The 21,132-nt window shown below is 35.6% G+C and overlaps 1 long non-coding RNA gene across 1 annotated transcript in view; it reads left to right on the top strand.

Moving 5' to 3' along the window:
• Positions 1 to 1,052: 1,052 nt before the first annotated feature.
• LOC141390979 (uncharacterized) overlaps positions 1,053 to 21,132 on the top strand; it is a 43,404-nt gene continuing 23,324 nt past the window's right edge. Inside the window, exon 1 of the long non-coding RNA XR_012409537.1 lies at positions 1,053 to 2,703. This is a non-coding gene — a long non-coding RNA (uncharacterized lncRNA). The remainder of the gene's footprint in view (positions 2,704 to 21,132) is intronic.

Raw genomic sequence — 21,132 nt, forward strand, 5'->3', positions numbered from 1 at the left:
ACAAAATTATAAAAGTCATCTGAATTATGAATAAATTAGAAATGTACATGTGAACCTATGTATCTTTATTTCGGGCACTGTTTGAAGTGCCGGAAAAAGGTGGGGGTCTTTTCCAAAATTTCAAAAAATTTTCAGCGTCTGGTTTGGACAAACGACATTGACATAGTTAAACATATCGAGACCAAATTCTCATGACTCCCCTAGAAAACCATATAAACTAGGGGCCTCTTGGTGGTGTACACAGAGCGGAAGGGTCAATATTGCGATGCAATGGCAATGACAATATTTAAAATCTGAGATGCAAAGTAAATTATCGGAAGGGTTGGAAACATATTTTTAGGTGCCTTGAGTAAGTAACATTATCTTCTCAATTGACTGTGGAGATAACCACGTGTAGTTGAGTACCATTATATGATTATGTTTCGGTCGACGTGGCCTAGCTTGTGTCTTGTTATTGTCCTCTCTGTTAGCTTTAGGGTAGGCCACGTGCAGGTATTGGGTGGCAATATATCATTGGTGCTCGCGTTTACGCTACCGTAAATGCAAGATTCTCTTAAGTTTTGTTAATCAATCAAGACATAGAATCGGTTGAATTTTTTGTAAATAATTTATTTTAGAATCTAATTAAGATTACCTTTAGGGTTTAAAAATGTAAAATAACTTTTGAAAACTCAAGAAAAACGACATTGCAGGTTTCTCTTAAATACAATTGTCAGCACCCCTGCAATATAGAGACGATGCACAAATTATAACGTTGGTATATTTTCTCCTTTCATGTACAATAAATAAACATTCTCTTCATTGCTTCCCTTATCCATGAGATATTAACTCTTATTTCCGGTTTTTAGTGAATATATCTTAAGAGTGTTTGGGTTGCCTCTTCAACAACTTATCCGTTCAAGAGAAATTTAGTGTGGTAAAGAGAATAAGGGATTATCACACACACACAAAGAGAATAATAGTACAAGCGACCAACTGACACACTTCTTATCCGCAATGTGTGCTCCCCGGTGATGATGGGTAAATTCTTGCGCAGCTTTGTTGAAGAATATAACGGTAAACTGACTGCAACTTGGTAAACATAACTTCAGTTTACCGCAGCCCAAGGTACGCGTCACAAATAAACGCATGACTAACAAATTTCCGTTTAAATAAAACATAAATCCACCCAACAAAATTTGCCATCAATTTAAAAGGGCAATAGCAAAAGAAAAAAAAAGAAACGATGTGAATTCAAGTGAAGTGAAATTAAATAAAGAGAAGTGTGTCAGAAATGAAAATAAAAAGTGTTTCACATGTGAATGAAAGTGAATTTAAGTGAAGCTGAAAATAAAGTTTTGAATTGAAAAAAAAAACAACAAGAGAAATTGTTTACAACAAATAAATTGGCAATAAAAAGGTATTAGCACAACATAACGGAAGTGGCGCTAACGGATATAATAGAATCATAACAAAGAAAGCTTGTTCATGTGCATGTGTTCGTTTGTTTTGTTTGCGTAGTTGTATGTTCATGTGGTTATGTGGCATACGGGTACTCTGGAATACGTAAATTCTTTGTGATTTACAGCAATCAACAAAAAAAGAATATCCAAGGCTTTACAGCATAGCAAAGTGAATAAAAGAAAGCAAATAAATAGGGAATATCCCTAACAACACAACAGTGAATTGGTTTTTAAAAAATACGCACGTATTCTGTGACCTCCGGAATAATTGTAGTGAAAAATAGTAAATTGCCCAAAAAGAAAATTTTCCCCCATTTATGAGGGATGACCATCAAAGTGTTTGTCCATGTGTAAGGCAATTCAATATTTAACCCGCTGCGAATTAAAAACAAAAACCCAAACTTTACGGGCTGCGGCTAAAATTGTCGTAAATCGTCGTGCACCACTGCTTTGTCCTTGTACGTGCGTTCATGCAAGTTTTGTGTACGTGTGTGAGAGCGAATGAATGCACTTGGGTCCATCTATAGAGTTATTTGAAAAAAATGTAAGTTTTATTTATCAGAATATTTGATCATCTGTCGCAATTCTCGTGTGGCGCAAAAACCAAAAGAAAATAAATAAACAATTCGGGGAAAACGCGTTCGTGCTATTTTTGTGCTCTGCCATCAGGTTTCACCTGAAACAACAATAATTGCTGCAAGTTTGTGTTATTGTGGTTGAAGCCATCAACCAGCTCTCCACCCTCTTCCGGCAACCAACAGCTGTTACCAGTCATCCAGACCAACAACATTCAGTGATAAATAAAAAAATAATAAAACAAATAAATAAACAACATTGGATCCGTAAATATCCTTTTGTATGGTTTTTAATTTCAACAACGTTCGAGTGTCCTTGTGCCGCGAATCCACATTGAGTGTGTTGATGATGTTTTACAGTGTATGCGAGTGTGTGTGTGTGTGCGTGTCTGTCGTACATAGTGTTGTGATCTGAGTTTATATTCAAATATTGTCATTTATCCTTTAAAGGATATTATTGTTATGGACACTACGTGTCCACCATTTCAATACATTTGAAGTGTGTATTTGTGCGTGTGTGTGTTCTTAACTAAGTGGGCCGGTCTCCTTCAATGTGGTGATATTGTATTGCTGAATGTTTCTCTCAGTAATGGAAATTTGACACGACTGTGGAACTGATATCATCATCACTTTGTCAAGCATAATCAATGAATCTACTTCAAATCACAGCAACTCTGTTACTGAAAGTAAGTAATGTTTACACCTATTGTATGTATGTACATAGTATATGCATTAGGGCTATAACCAAAAAAATACCACCACATAGCCGTGTAGAGCATGAAAAACTATTATGAAATTTTTTTTTTTCTCTATCGCGAAAAAAGTTTCCGCACCAAATGCATTGAAGTTCAGTAATGCATTTTTTAAATATATCTGCTATAACAACATATTTGCATTTCTTTAAAATTTTTATTTTTTTGTAATCTAATTTAAAATCATTATCAAACCGTTCTGGACCAATTTGTTCTCAAATCGCGCCATTTCGGAGCATATTAGGATCTTTTGACACTATTGCAATTTTTGGTTTTTCTTTATAAACTCGTGAATTTTATGTTTATATTTTTTGTACCTATCGGACAAGAGAATATGGGGTCATTTGCAACGAATTCGCGAAAGCTACAGGCTGTTTTTGTTGACTTTGCCTGTGAGAATCTTATTTGTTTTCTACAAAAATACAACACCCGTACCATGTGGGGAATTTTGTGCTAATAATGAAAACGCGTTTCTAAGATCGATTCGGTGAAAAAAGTTTCCGCACCGACTGCGATTACTAAAAGCCTTTTGATATTTTTTCTACTTAAAATTTTAAAGTTTTAAAAATTGCTTTGTTTGAAAAATATTTTTAGAAGATAAATACGATTCTCACAGGCAAAGTCAACAAAAACAGCCTGTAACTTTCGCGAATTCGTTGCAAATGACCCCATATTCTCTTGTCCGATAGGTACAAAAAATATAAACATAAAATTCACGAGTTTATAAAGAAAAACCAAAAATTGCAATAGTGTCAAAAGATCCTAATATGCTCCGAAATGGCGCGATTTAAGAACAAATTGGTCCAGAACGGTTTGATAATGATTTTAAATTAGATTACAAAAAAATAAAAATTTTAAAGAAATGCAAATATGTTGTTATAGCAGATATATTTAAAAAATGCATTACTGAACTTCAATGCATTTGGTGCGGAAACTTTTTTCGCGATAGAGAAAAAATTGCACATTATTTCATAATAGTTTTTCATGCTCTACACGGCTATGTGGTGGTATTTTTGATATTTGCAAAAAAGTGCAAAAAGTTATATCCCTAATATGCATACGTGCTTTGGCTAAATCTTTCCGAATATTTTTGAAACATAATAGTAACTCCAAAAAACCGTAACTAACGATACCAATGTATACTTCACACGCCAACACTGAAGTGTTGTACAACTTAACTGAAGTATAGCATAATATTCTTTTCTGGCAACATAATACTATAAATATCAAGTACATCAAAGCAGATATATTTCAGAAAATGTATCTGTTGTCCTGCATTTTCATTCCCTTGTTCTCACATTCATACATAAATATTTAATGTCCATGTCCAGTATAATGCAAAATGATTGTATGACATTTGTACAAGAGTATCAGAAAATTGATAAACTAAGAAGATAACATGTTAGGTTGTTTCAGAATAAAACATTGTTGAAAGAGAATGATAAAACAATTATTTCGTTCGAGATGTAGTATTAATACAGATGTGCAGAGTATTAGAACTTTATTTTAGGCATGGGAACCTCTTATATTAGCTGAGTTCGAACATTGATTGGAACATAGTATAAATTGACTTATCTTTTCTAATTTCAGATCAAGGTAAAATTTTAAGCCGATATATGTATGTCCGTCCGTATGTTCGATTGTCGGTAATTACTGTAGCAGCTACAAATATTGAGATAGGAAGATAAAATGTTGCCAAGTCTTTTGTTGCAAAGTTCGATGATGGGTTATGTAATAGCCCCCATGTAACGGTACTGTTCGATTTAAGGTATTTTGACTTTTAGCTAGATTTTTCGACATAATTAGCTGTAATTTGACATTTATGGTAATTGTAATTTGGCCAACAAGCAACAAACCAAGCCATCATAAATAGTAGAAATATGTAGGTCCACGTTTTAAGCGGTTACCCCTACTTGTGCAGGCAAAAAAACTCATTTTTCATGAAGTTTTTTCAAAGAGACTACCGATATTTTTAGATAGATATTTTGTACCTGAAAGAGCACATCTTGAACTACTTCTGGAATTTTTGTTGTTGAAAAACATTGCTTAGTCTTGTGGTAAATGGCTACCTGCGAAACCCCCTTTTTATACCCTACACCACTATGTGGTAAGGGGTATTATGTGTTAGTGCATTTGTATGTAACATACAAAAGGAAGCGAGATAGACCCATAGTTCCTTCTAGGGATATACATAGAATCACTTTCTGAGTCGATTTATGCATGTCCGTCCGTCCGTCCGTTCGCAACATACAGGTCGCATTTGTTGACCGATTTCGCTGAAAATTGGGGAATACCATTTTTTTAGCCGTCGGAAGATCAAGTTCGAAGATGGGCTATATCGGTCCAAGTTTTGGTATAGCCCCCATATAACGGTACCCCCGATTTGCGGTATTTTGACGTTTTTAGCTACATTTTCAGACCGATGTAATTATAATTTGACAGTTAGGGTTCTTAAATGTTAATAAACTTATATGACAAAACTTGTGGACATAGGTCCACGTTTTGGTATAGCCCCCATATAACGCTACCCCCCGATTTACGGTATTTTGAAGGTTTTCGCTACATTTTCAGACCGATTTAGCTATAATTTGACATTTAAAGCTCTTAAATGTCAATAAACTTATATGACAAAACTTGTGGACATAGGTCCACGTTTTGGAATAGCCCCCATATAACGGTACCCCCGATTTACGGTATTTTGACGTTTTTAGCTACATTTTCAGACCGATTTAGCTATAATTTGACATTTAGGGTCCTTAAGTATCAATAAACTTATATAACAAAAGTTGTGGACATAGGTCCACGTTTTGGTATAGCCCCCATAGAACGGTACCCCCGATTTACGGTATTTTGACGTTTTTAGCTACATTTTCGGATCGATGTAGCTATAATTTGACATTTAGGGTTCTTAAATGTCAGTAAACTTATATAATAAAACTTGTGGACATAGGTCCACGTTTTGGTATAGCCCCCATATAACGGTGCCCGTTGATTATGGTATTTTGACGTTTTTAGTTACATTTTCAGACCGATTTAGCTATAATTTGACATTTTGGGTTCTTAAGTATCAATAAACTTATATAACAAAAGTTGTGGAGATAGGTCCACGTTTTGGTATAGCCCCCATAGAACGGAACCCCCCGATTTACGGTATTTCGACGTTTTTATCTACATTTTCAGACCGGTTTAGCTATAAATTGACATTTAGGGTTCTTAAGTGTCAATAAACTTATATAACTAGTGGACATAGGTCCATGTTTTGGAATAGCCCCCATATAACGTTAACGCCCGATTTCAGGTATTTTGACGTTTTAAGTCACATTTCTATACCGAATTAGTTATAATATTACCGATTTTCGGTATTTTGAGGTTTCTAGCTAAAATTTTTAACCGAATTAGGTGTTTTTTGACATTAAAGGCTCAAAAACTGTCAACATAGGCCCATGTTTTATTGTAACACCTATATAACGGTACCTCCCAATTTCTAGCCCACCAAAAATTGTCAACATACATAGTTAGATATAGGCACCATAAAAAAGGGTCTCCCGAATGAAGCATTTTATGCACATTATCTGACATTTTAACGTACCCACTTAAAGTTGGGAACAGGAATGAAAACTAATTATTTCATTTTAGTTCAGAATATTTTATGGTGGAGGGTATGAAAAGTTCGGCACGGCCGAACTTAATGCTTTTTTACTTGTTTATAAAAGCGTTTTGCGGTGCCAACTATAGCTCGAAAACGGATGAGCTGATCTTCGTATATTTTTGTGGGCGTTTTAAGGACCTAATAATCTTGTCTTTAGGCGAAACTGAATTTTAAAAGATCGACTTAAAAAATTGTGTGGTAATGGTCGGATAATATTCAGGGGTTGAAATCGTCAAAAAACTTATTTGGAGAAAAGTCAACGTTTTATTTCAAAGCTAATATCTTCGCTTCTATAAGGGGTGTATCAATTGATGGAATTAGAAAAAATCACCTTTACAACGATGTCGCACGATAACTCTCGAACGGATCAACCGATTCGGTCCAAAATTTGGCATTCGTAATATTTTGTCCAAACTTAGTTTAAGTTCGAAGATGGCTTATATCGGTCCACTCCTTCCGGTACCTCCCCCACAAAAGATTGAAAATATTCGAAAATTTCTACGTACGATAACTCTTGAAGGAAGCAACCGATTTGGTCCATAATTTGCAACTCGTGAAATGTCTACCAGACTTAGATGAGATTCCAATATGGACTCAATCGGTCCACTCCTTCGGGTACCTCCCACATAGAGATGGTATTTACCGGGTATTTATGTGGGTATCTACTATATTGAATCGCCAATACAACATCTTACAACCAATTCTTGGGTATAGGTTGTGAAATCGTTTCAAAATGGATAGTTTTACAATACTTTAATCAAGTGGGTAAATACCCGAGTATTTACCCAAATGTTGGGTAAAAACTCATTAACTGTCGAACCACTTGGTGTAGGCTAACAAAATTTGGCTCAAATCTTTCTTACATACATCAATGGTATTAAAGGTATTGAAAATGGAGTCCCTGGGTCCATGCTTTGATATAGCCCCCATATAGTCGTACCTCCCGACTTGAGGTATTTTTCACCTACTAGATACATTTTACAACCAGATTGGCTGTAATTTGGCGCAGTGAGTTCTCAAGGAGTGTAATATATTTTTGCACAAATGTGTCAAAGTAGGTCCACGCTTTCTTATAGCCACCATATAAGAGTACCCCGATTTCGAGTATTTACCCCAAAAATACAACATCTTACCCACAAATGGGTATTTACACAATTTACCCAATTTACCGGGTATTTACCCATTGGGTATTTACCTACTGTCCATCTCTACTCCCACACAAAATTTCGGATAAGTTCAGTTTAGGACCTGCTCTCGAATCGCTTTGATTTTTGTTTTAGCAACTTGTATTCGACGGTACAACTTTCATCAGGGGCAAGTTCATACTTCCTGAGAAAATAGCCTGAAAGTTGCACAAAACCCCTATGACACCGTGTGAGGTGGTTGGAGAGAATAGATTTCCAAACGCACCGATCTTTTCCTTTACTTCTCCAATTTTGGATGCCATGTTTTGTGATGTCTTCTTCAACTTGGTCTTTCCATCGGAGTTCACACAGTATGCTCGACAGCACTTTGTATGCGATGGGTTGGAGACTTATGCATCTATAATTTGCACAAACTGTCTTGTCTCCTTTCTTGTGTACGGGGCATAGTAGGCTGAGGTTCCAATCGTTGGGTATGCTTTCTTCCTGCCAAATTTCGCAAAATAGCTGATGCATACTCCTTATCAGCATTTCGCCACCCGTCTTGAACCAAGTCTCTCAAATAATGTAAACGTATGAAAAGATGGATTCCATGGGCTTTAAAACGGGGAGTCTCCTAGGCAAACGGGAAGACGAATACAATCTCCCAGGAAGATCATACTCTCAAACATGCAACAGTTTGATTGTTCATCTAGTTCATGTGTGAAAGTACATACTAGACACACAAGGACTCCATATCAAGGTGACTCCATTCTCAGTGCATCTATTCATTCTTTTAGAGATTTTATGACCTTTGACATTTGTCCCTTAATAATATAATACCAGTTTATGCCTTATAACCACAATACTTTTCATTTCTGAAACAGCTCCTGTTTATTTTTTTAGGGAATCAACCCAATGTAGCGAGTTAGAATTTAAACATACTTTTTCCGCCAATTTAAAACGAACTCGTTTGAATAACACATTTTTTTAAGTTTACGACGTTTACTACTTATTCTACCTTTTATACAAGTATATGACATTTTCGACATTTACAACTTTTTGATGGTCGAAACCCTAAAAAAATTGTCAAACGGACCATCCCTGGGTACCACCCGATCTCATTTATTTTGAATATTTTATCTATTAACCTATTTTTTTAATTGTTACTTATTTATTTCGTAACAGATAATCGGATATCTCGTTTATTTTCGTTGCTCTAGTTTGGGATTCTATTATAAGGAGGTAAATTAAATAAGAAAATCTTAACGTTTCAAAATATTTGGTTCTTGGTACAATAAAACCTCTGGAATCTGTTCCAATGTAAAACTTCTTGGAATTGTTATTTAGAATTAGTTTACTTTGCAATAATTTCTTTAACATTCCCGTGCTCTTGGTACACAACTGCAAACCTTATCTTTGCAGTGATTGGTGTGCATATGGAAAAGTAACCTGCTGATACAGAAGCTTAATATTATTCCACAATATCCATGTGCTGCACACAACAAGCAACATGAAAGTGAAAACGAAAATGAGTTTCAATTTAAAAATTTTATAACACAAATACATTGTTCTACCTGGGTAATAAATCTTTATAGCATCCCGTGCTTCAACCTATTTTCTTGCATTTTTATTTACCTTGTATGGAGTAAATATTCTGATAGAATATAAAATAATCAGTTTCTTGCTTGAAGTTAACAAGAGAGCAATTGCTTAAAATGTATGTGGATGTATGTGTGTGCCATACATCCATTTATTCGACGAACACTGTTAAAGGTCACTTGGGGTTGTTATATTGCTTGTCTGGGTATTTGAGAAACCACAGTTCAGCACATACAAACACACCCAAAGTTTCATCCTTAGTTGGCGTTTGTTTATTTATGTTAAGGAAAGTATCTGTGTATGTGAATCTTTGCTATTTGTTGGAAGGTGTGTGCGAGTGCCAGTGTGGTTACATGCATTTTAAATTTTCCAACAAAATGATGTCACATAAAATAACAAAGTTATTTTTCTTCTTGTTTATTTTGTACTTGCTCTTGTTGTTGTTGCTGATGTTGGCTTTGTTTTTTTGTTGTTGTGTAGACATACGACATGTATCAAAAAGTTAGATTTTGATGAATTTCCATTATGCATCGTTTTTTTGTTCTTCTTTCTCTTTCTGAATGTGTCCTTTTCATAGAAAAATACTCCTACTTAGAGGAGAAGGAGGGAGAGATGGAAAAGCAGCTTGTTTTTGCTTTCTTTGGTTCCGTAAACATTTAAGTAGAACACACACAATGAACATTTATTATTATTGGATGGATGAAACGAAAGAAAAATGAAGCATGAAAAAAGTCCACACGCCACAGGATATCAGAAAATTTATTACAAACACAAAATGATAGAACAGCAACTAAGTGCAACCAACCAAGACAGCCAAGAATAAGCTGAGTTAAAATCTAGAAAAATGATATAAAGACAACATGAATAAGAGGACAATAAACCACAGTACCTAGATCAAACACACACCGAAAATAAATGGGAGACGTGGTAATGACAGTGGCTCAAAGTAGAATTGCCTAAGTAAGTGTTTAAATTTGAGGAAACTGTTGTTGGCTAAACAATTTTATGTAACTGACAAAATAATAAGGAAAGGAAATGCATTATAGATGGGGTATATAAATAGATAAACGTTGACATTCCTCTTCCGACCCTGTATATTTTTTACATTTTTATACCCTCAGCATTTATGCTAACTAGGGTATATACACTTTCATACGGGCAAAATGTGCCTCATCGAAATAATGGTTTTAGACCCCAAGTATGTTTGGACAAAATGTGTTTCAGACAATTTGGAGTCGATTGAGCAATGTCCGTCAGTCTGTCTGTCAGGCTGGCTTTAGCGCACGATAACTCTCGAACGGATAAACCGATTCGGTCCAAAATTTGGCTTTCGTAATATTTTGTCCAAATCTAGTTTAAGTTCGAATATGGGTTATATCGGTCCACCCCTTCCGGTACCTCCCCCACAAAAGCTCGAAAATGTTCGGAAAATTTGTACGCACGATAACTCTTGAAGGGAGCAACCGATTTGGTCCATACTTTGCAAATCGTGAATTGTCTACCAGGTTCCAATATGGACTCCATCGGTCCACTCCTTCGGGTACCTCCCACACAAAATTTCGGATAAGGTCAGTTTAGGATCTGCTCTCCAATTGCTTTGATTTTTGTTTTAGCAACTTGTATTCACTGACCACCATACGACGGTACCAGTTTCATCAGGGGCAGGTTCACACTTTCTGAGAAAGTTGCAAAAAACCCTATGACCGTGTGAGGTGGTTGGAGCGCAAGGCAACTCTCGAACGGATCTGTCGATTTGGTCCAAAATTTGGCCTTAGTAATTTTTTGTGCAAGCATAGTTTAAGTTCGAAGATAAGCCATATCGGTCCACTCCTTCAGGTACCTCCCCCACAAAAGTTCAAAAATGTTCGGAAATATTGTTCGTACAGTAACTCTTGAAGGGAGTGGCCGAATTAGTCCATACTTTACACATCCTAATATATCTACCAGATATAGATCAGGTTCAAATATGGATTATATTTGTCCACTCCATCCGGTACCTCCCACACAAAATTTCAGATAAGTTCACTTTAAGACCAGCTATCGAATCACTTTAATTTTTGTTGAAGCAACTTGCATTCACTGCCTCAATTACGATGGTAAACGTTTTTTCAGCGGCAAGTCCATTCCAACAGCCCGAAGGGTGTAAAAAATCCCTATGGAACCAAATATAGTGGCTGTAGATCTACTTCCATAATGGTCAATGTCCATCCATTTCTTTAAGTATCTCCTCAGCAAAACATTTGATCTTTAATCATAATCAACATTTTTGTCGGTTCATACGCCCAACATTTTTAAAAACCCCTAAATACATACGTTTTTGGGAAAAACATTGTTTCAATATACACACGCTGAGGGTATGTCTCTGTCGGCATCCACTAAGAATTGTCAATACAGATCAACGTTTTATATATTATTAGGTATTTTTAGGATTTAAGCTACAATTTCTAACCGAATCGTTACCTTCCGATATTTGGTATATTGAGGATTTAAGCTACAACTACCTACAATTTTACTACCTATAATTTAACAGTTAAGGTTCCTAGTGGTCACAAAATATCTTCACCGAAAATTTTTAACATAGGCCCATGTTTTGGTATATCGCCCATATAACAAAACCTCCCGATATTTGGTATTTTGAGGTCTTTACACACAATTTTTAACCGAACAACCCATAGTTTGGACAGGTGAGGTTCCTAGTTGCCACAAAACATATCCACCAAAAATTGTCAACATACATAGGTCGACGTTTTGGTATAGCCCTCATATAACGGTACCTTCCGATATTTGGCATTTTGAGTATTTTAGCTACAATTTTTAACCAAACTACCTATAATTTGACAGTTGAAGTTTTTAGTGGTCACAAAACATCTCCGTAGGTCCCTCTTTTGGTATAGCGCACATATAATGGTACCTTCCGATATTCGGTATGTTGAGGATTTAAGCTACAAAATTTAACCGAACTACCTGTAATTTAATTTCTAGTGGCCACAAAACATCTCCACGAAAAATGGTGAACATATTCCCATGTTTTGGTATAGCGCTCATATAACGGTACCTTCCGATATTAGGTATATTGAGGATTTTAAATACATTTTTTAACCGAACTACCTATAATTTACAGATGAGGTCTCTAGTGGACACAAAATGTCTCCACTAAAAATTGTCGACATAGGCCCATGTTTTGGTATAGCGCCCATACATATAACGGTACATTCCGATATTCGGTATTAAGAGGATTTTAGGTACAAGTTTACCCAAAATACCTGTAGTTTGAAGGTCCCAGTTGTCAAAAAACTTCTCTACCAAAAAGTGTCAATATAGGTCCATGTTTTGAAATGGATCTATAAAACGGGACCTCCGGAAATTTGCCATTTGAGGCTCCTTATTGTAACAACACCTATTCATAACAATTGTCAATATTGGTCCATGTTGTATCCATGTGGTATAGCCCCCATATAACGGTTCCTCCCAATTTTAGATATTTTTAAAATGTTGCTTCATTTTTTCGACGAACTTTCAGCAATTTGACGTTTGAAGTTCTCAGTGGTCACAAATATTCTGCACCAAAAATTGTCAACATAGCTCCATGGTTTGGTATAGCCCTCTCCACCTAAAAAAGAAAGAAAATAATTATTCCATTTTAGTTTAGAATATTTTATGGTAAAGGGTATAAAAAGTTCGGCTTGGCCGAACTGAACGGTTTTTTACTTGTTTAAATATAAAGTCTTATTATTTTGTTAATCACAGTTCAAATATTTACCACATTGAGCCACTGTAGCAACATGGACCATATAACTAATTGGATGTCAGAGTTGAAAGAACAATTTTGTGGCACACCAAAACAAGCCAATGAAAAGGATTTACTATTAGGTCATAGAACCGTCGTAACTTTCTGTTGTACATTTTACAATTTTTAAATTGTGGTTGTTTTGAAAAGTTTTTAGCTCGCCTATGTCGCTATGTTTGTATTATTAGTCGTTTGGGAGTATAAAGGTGTGATGATGACATTACAAAAAACCACAAATTGTCCATTAAATTATTTCCACAGAACAGAGAAAATTTGTACTTAAAGTAGCAGTAGCAAGATGGTAAATGGCCAATGAAAAGATGTCTGCAGCGTTAAGAAAGTAATTTAAATTTGTAAATTTCCAGCTAAGAAGACCAGTAATTTTAGAAGTTAACAAATTTATGAAATTAGGTTATTAAATTTGACTCTAAAAAATTGTTGGGCAATAAAATAACGAAATTAGTTTAAATCGCTTGAAATTTTAACTAGGACAAAACTTATAGCACGAACACGAAAAGCATCGTAAAGGACATCCTAGCCAAGCGTAGTCTCTTTATATAAATGAGGCTGTACATAGAGTATCTCTCTACAGTTCGTAGGCTTATGTGTTATCTGTCTACTATTTTGAAATGGAGGGGAGATAAGGTGCAGGTAAGCACCATTTGCCTGAAACAAAGAATATCCGCTGATGGAACATATGTTTTTATGTATCCTTCAGCAAAAGTGCCTCCAGAGGGATGTCTTCTGCCCATCACATTCTAAATAATACCGTGATGTGGGGTATACATAATGGGGTTCTTAACCTTACATTCGATCCTAAGTAAGTCTCAAGAGAATAATACTGATATTTACCATATTTTTCCTGATTAAAATGCTGCTGTCGAAAGTTCTATACGCTACCAATGGGATTCAGATATAATTATGCCTGGTATGCAGAAAAAATACGCTAAAACTTTCAAAATACCGAAAATCGGGGATATCGTTCTATGGGGGCTATATGATGACGTAGGAGAATACCGACATATTTCTGATAGAACGTTTTACACCCTCAGCGAAGACAAAAATATCAAATTTCAGCCATTTCGGTGAAATATTGAGGACACAACCTTCAAAATACCAAAAATGGGGAACTACCGTTCTGTGGGGGCTATATGAAGACTTGGGCCTATACCGACAAATTTCAGGTGGAAAGTTGTGTACTCCAAATGAATCCTGAAATAAAATTTCAGCCATTTCGGTGGGATTTTGTGGCACAACCTTCAAAATACCGAAAGTCGAGAGGTAACACTCTATAGGGGTATATGAAGGCGTGAACCTATATAAATGTCAGGTGGAACATTTTGTACCCCCAACGAAGCCTAAATACCTAATTTCAGCCATTTCGGTGGTATATTAAGACCACAATCTTCTAAATACCGAGAATCGGGAGGTAGAGTTCTATGGGGGCTATATTAAAGCGTGAACCTGTACCGACAGATTTCTAGAGGAAAGTTCAATGCCCCAAAATTAAAACTTAATACCAAATTTCAGCCATTTCGGTGTAGTAGTGAGGCTAAAACTCTAAAAATACCGAATATCAGGAGGTACCGTTCTATGGAAGCAATACCAAAACGTGGACCGATATAGCCCATTTTCAATAACAAATATTCTTGGAGTAACGTAAACTTCTATACCAAATTACAGAATTCTATTTTAAAAATTGCAATTGCAAAGAATATATCGATGTGTTACAAACGGAATGACAAAAAAATTCTCAAAATTTGTTTGTGTTGCACGGAGGAATGACCATTTGCCTATTATTGACTATAATAATTTTTATTCCATTTAAATAATGACAAGTAAAAAGTCGTTAAGTTCGGCCGGGCCGAACTTTTTATACCCTCCACCATAAAATAGTCTTAAATAAAATTGAATAATTAGGGTCCTTTCACAATTTTAGTTGGAACAACTTTTCGACAATGGATAGACTCCTACTGCCTCCCACTATTGCTTAAATTACACTGTGAACACAAATGTTGGGGCAGAGATAATTCCTTTTGGAGATGGTGTGTGTATATTAAAAACCCCGAAGGACAGATGCGCCGTGAGTCGAACTTCCGCGTAATGGCGTGATAAAGTTTTTGCAAGAAACCCTGTAAGCCATCATGAATTAGCTTTATATCTTTGTTTGTTGTTTTTGTAGAGCACTTAAGCAACAATGAACAAAGATATAACGCTAATTCCTAATAGCCCACAGGGTCTCTAACAAAAATTTCATCACGCCATAGCGCGGAAGTTCGACTCACGGCGGATCTGTCCTTCGGGGTTCATAATATACTCGCCAAAGCCTTTCTTCCCCAAGAGGAATTTTAAGTGCCCCAGACTTTCACCTCCATTTTGTTGCACAGTGGTATCTAATCTAATCTAAACAAAAATTTGTTCAGCTAGGTGAAAGGTACCACCTACGGGGCTATATCAAAGAGTCAACCTATCTTTAAATTTTTTGGCGGAAAAGTTTTATAGCTGTAGGGAAATTCAAGAGTAAAATTGAGGGTAGTTTCATCAAAACAATGTAGACCCTCAAAAATGGACCCATGTTGACGAATTTTAGTGAAGAAATTTCGTGACCACTGAAAATTCCCGAAAATCGGGAGGTACAGTTATATGGGGGGATATACCAATACATGGACCTATATTGACGATTATTTTTGAATAGACAAAATTGTAGCTAAAATTCTCAAAATACCGATCCTTACAGCTAGTTCGGTTAAAAATTGCGGCTAAAATTCTTAAAATACCGAAAATCGGGAGATACCGTTATATGGGGGCTATACCAAAACATGGACCTATGTTGACGATGTTTAGTGGAGATGTTTCATGACCACTTAGAACCTCAAATGTCAAATTGCAGATAGTTCGGTTACAAATTGTGGCTAAAATTCTAAAAATACCGAAAATCGGGAGGTACCGATATATGGGGGCTATACCAAAACATGGACCTATGTTGACGATGTTTCGTGGAGACGTTTCATGACCAATGAGAACCTCAAATGTCAAAATACAGCTAGTTCGGTTAAAAATTGTAGCTAAAATTCTCAAAATACCGAAAATCGGGAGGTACCGATATATGGGGGCTATACCAAAACATGGACCTATGTTGACGATGTTCTTGGAGACATTTCATGACCGCTGAGAACCTCAAATGTCAAATTGTAGATAGTTCGGTTAAAAATTGTGGCTAAAATTCTAAAAATACCGAAAATCGGGAGGTACCGTTATATGGGGGCTATACCAAAACATGGACCTATCTTGACGATATTTGGTGGAGATATTGCATGACCACTGAGAACCTCAAATGGCAAATTACAGCTAGTTCGGTTAAAAATTGTAGCTAAACTTCTCAAAATACCGAAAATCGGGAGGTACCGTTATATGGGGACTATACCAAAACATGGACCTATGCCCATATCCTTTGGTATATAAGTTTGTTGATCACTAGGAACCCTAAGTGCCAAATTATACCTAATTCGGTCTGCAAATGTGGCGAAGAACGTCAAAATACATCAAATCCGGAGGTACCGTTATATGGGGGCTATACCAAAGAGTGGACCGATATAGCCCATCTTCGAACTTGACCTGCCTATGGAAAAAAAGACCCTCGAGTGCAAAACTTCAGCACACTATCTCAATTATTGCGGACGCTAGAGTGATTACAACAGACGGACAGACGGACAGACAGACGGACAGACGGACAGACGGACATGGCTAGATCGTCTTAGAATTTTATCCTGATCAAGAATATATATACTTTATAGGGTCGCAAATGATTGGTTCGATGTGTTACAAACGGAATGACAAACTTAATATACCCTCCATACTATGGTGGAGGGTATAAAAATGGTCCCGCACAAACCATTTAAATTGATATGATATACATATTTAATAAAATTATACATTGAAATAGGACGCTAATATTTTTCAAATATTATTTTTTTATTTGGTGGCCGGTCAATGCCATAAAACGGCATTGTCCTATTTCAGATATTTTGAAGTTTTTTTAGCCACGTATTTGGACTAAATTGGCTATCATTTGGAGACCAAAGTGGTCAAAATCTTTTCAATTAAAAATTTTGGGCATAGGTCCATGGTTTGCAATATCTGCCATATAATGGTATCATCTGATTTCAGGTATTTTGACGTTTTTAGCCTACATTTTCAGATCCAGCTGTAACATGGCATTTGTTGTTCCTTGTGATCAAAAAACTTATACACCAAAAACGGTGGACATAAATAGGTCCACGTTTCGGATTAGCCCCCAAAAGACGGCCAGATTTCACGTATTTAGAAGCTTTTCGGCTTAGAATTAATTTTTTCGGCCTGGAATTAAGTGCTAAAGGTGCTAGAAAAACTTCCCCGCCAGATTTCAGTTCTTCTGAAATTTGGTTAAAATATGTTCTGGAACACTTTTTGAAATAGCTCCCATAAACAGTATCGCTCGATTGCAGCTGTTTTAAAAACTTTATCGACGTTTTCGGGACAAATCGGATGTATTTTGATTCCTAGTAGTAAAACAGTTGTCTTCTCCAAAAATGTGGACATATGTAGTCCCACGTTTTGGTACGTTTGGTTATGGTACCGCCCTATTTCATGCATTTTGAAGTTTTAATCGGCGTTTTCTATCGTAATTTGGACGTAATTTGACATTTGATGTTCCCAGTGCACAGTGGATCCACTTGTATGGAGAAAGTGGCCAAAAATATTTAGAGTGTAAAGTCAAGCCAATGCGCCGGTAACAGCTTGTGCTGCTGCGAAGAGTGTTTTAAGAAACCACGAGCGTAACATTATCCCCCCTTTCCCCTCTGGAGGGGGTATACGGTAAAAATTGTTTTATGCTGTTAATACAAAATGACATGAACAAAGGTCCCAATTATCTTATGATGCAAAAATAGGCTTGGGGAAACAAAACAATCTCCAACACAACATAAAATCCAACCAATTTAGCGGATTAAAAAAATCAAAATTTTTGTCTGAAAATTGGTAAATTTTTTAATATAGACCATATAGCGTTCTTTCTGGAAGGCACGTACCGCCAACGTAAGACAAATTTGGAAGAAGATTTCTTTATATTGCCACTGATGCCAATTATGTTAATGTACGTGGTCAGATAACAGAGTTATCCGCTAATATATCCATAAAAACCGTATTCTAGGCCAGCTTTAGTCAGCGACCCACCATATATAGTCTGGCACTAGATGGCAGCTGATTTTAATTTTGAATAATTTAATTTGAATAATTACAGACGTAGATACATGCTAGAAATGCTACATATTGTAAATGTCCCAACCAGCCATCGAATGAATTATAAGACAGACACCGAGCACTGTGCTCAAATATACAGAAACGTCATTGAAAAGCACAAGAAAAGTTAGTTGGAAAATTCTTGTCAACAGAAGAGGATGGAAGAAGGTGTTAGAATCATAAAATAAGTAACAACAATGTAAATATTAATTCTAACAATTGTTTTATATTTTTATAAAAATAATTATGTGTTTTTAAAGATATTTCCCTGATGATGACTATCGAAGATAGTCGAAATATTGGAAAAATAAACAAACAATAAAAAACAAAAATTTATCTGTTTTTTATTTATGACCTCAAGCCAAACGAATAGAAGAAGAAAATTTTGAAAAATCTTAAACCCATAATCTACTTTGGAAAATTATTCCCGAGGTGAGCACGGGTGGGCATCACGACCAAAACCTTAGGTGAAATTTTAGTATATAATCGAATTGGCATTACAAAATACACTAAGAAAATATTCAGCTAACTAGAATTCCACAACACGCTAAAACACTATTTTTTAATGAAAATTATGCTATTACCTCCTCCTAAAAAATCCACTATAATATTTTGCTATACGTATTAGTTTCGCTATACATATTTTGAATATATTTACACGCACTGAAAATATAGGTTGTACTCACAACAAAAAATATTAGTCAAATGTTCCAACTTTTGAAGCTATTCTTAAGAAGATCGCGTTCGAATGAAGCAAAAACTAATATATTTTTAAAAAGGTCCATGTCATAGCTGTCATTTTTGCCAGATGTTGTACCAAATTTTTGACAGTAATTTTTTTATTTTTGGCCAATGGGTGGATCCACTGTGCAGTGGTCCGAAACTTCTACAATAACAATTTTCATTGCCCCTGATTTGACGTATGTATATTTCCATTTGCTTCGAAGTTTTTTTTCTATGAACAACTTTCGTTGGATTTAGATCTCCACCAAAAACCCACACGGTCGATTGCTGGTTTGTTTTGAGCTCGTTACCTCTGACGACCTTATAAACGTCTTTTAAAACATAGCGATCGTATATTTTCAAAAATTCTTTGCATCAATCGACGCCTTTTTTGAGCGATTGTAAAATTGTAGTCGTTACAAACCTTTTTGACGGACAAGTGTTCATGCATCGAATGTATTCTGGTGGAAGAGGAAGGAATTTTTAAGATATTTGTCCCATTTTACCACCGAATTGGTTGTAATTTGGTACTTTGTGTCTCCAGAGGCCAAAAAATATTCCTACCAAAGTTGGGTTATATAGGTCCACGTTTTGGTATAGCCCCCATATAAGGCCCCATATAAAGTACGCGTCATTTTAATATATTTTGAATGTATTAGACCCATTTGACCACAGAATTGGTTGTAATTTGGTATTTTGTGTCTCCAGAGGCCAGGAAACATTCCTACCAAAGTTGGGTTATGTAGGTCCACGTTTTGGTATAGCCCTCATATAAGGCACCATATAAAGTACGCGTCATTTTAATATATTTTGAATGTATCACACCCATTTGACCAAAGAATCGGTTGTAACTTTGTATTTGTGTTTCCAGAGGCTAAGAAACATTTCTACCATAAAATGATTATATAGGTCCACGTCTTGATATAGCCCCCATAATACGATATCTCCCGATTTTCGACATTTTGAAGGTTTTAGCCTCATTATCACACCGAGATGGCTGAAATTTGGTATTTAGTCTTCTTTAGGCTTATAAAATCTTCCCCCAGAAATTTGTAGGTATAGGTCCACGCCATCATATAGCCCCATAGAACGGTACCTTCCGAATTTCGGTTTTTTGAAGGTTGTGGTCACATTAATCCACCGAAATGGCTGAAATTTGTGGTGGAGGGTATAAAAAGTTCGGCCCGGCCGAACTTAATGCTTTTCTTACTTGTTTTAGCTAGCGTCGGCTACGTTCAAATTCACTAAACCAGTTTTTGCAGTGGTATATGGTGCTTTATCGCCATTAAAAATTTCATGTCATAATTTAATAATTTGGACCCATATTAAAGAAGTTATGAGTATTTTTAAACGTATAGGTTTTACAGAATTTGACCGTTGGTCAAAATATACTGAAATGTTTATTGCCACAAACTAATAATTTGATTTTTCGATGATTTTAACTTAACTTTTTATTTTAACTATGACAATTATGTTTTTGTGTAACTGAAAGTCAATTTAACTTTTCATTTATTTGTCAAATTATTTCCCCATTCCTAACATGTTTGACCCACAATTGGTTTATATTTAGTCTTACACATATAAAAAATATATGTTTTCTTATTTAAATTCCACCCCATAACATATGTATGCTGCAAATTATAATTTGCAACTATAAAAACTGTAAATAATCCATACTGTATCCAATTGGTATTTATTCACGTTTAACACCCACATCATAAATTAAAATGGATTGAGCGATTTGCACGTTTGAAAACCGCACATACCTATATGATTCTCGTTCTACATACATTGTATAGAATATCGAAAAATACCAATCAATTATGGCCTCATTTTCCGCATAATTCACATTTGTCTTAGTTAAATTTACACACATAAAGCTTAAACTAAAATAGCCATATTTACAAAACATAGAACCTACAGGATGTGGGCCTCGTTTCCCCTTCTCCATTCACATATTTTTATGTACGTTAAGCCTCAATGCGCAAAAATTTATCATTGGCATAAAATGTTGCGTGCAAAATGGCTGTGTATGCATTAGGGTTATGATTTTTTTACAACCTCTGTATCATATTTTCATGAGCTTTTGCCTAAGATTAGATAAAATCCTAATTATAATGTGATTCGATAAAAAAATCCACGCACAATAAGCTTTTAAAGTTTTAAAATATGAGCTTTAAAAAAATATTGGAGTCGCTATGTAA

Source organism: Musca autumnalis, unplaced genomic scaffold (assembly GCF_047663935.1).
Source record: "Musca autumnalis isolate F117 unplaced genomic scaffold, ASM4766393v1 scaffold_1, whole genome shotgun sequence".
Taxonomy (NCBI): domain Eukaryota; kingdom Metazoa; phylum Arthropoda; class Insecta; order Diptera; family Muscidae; genus Musca; species Musca autumnalis.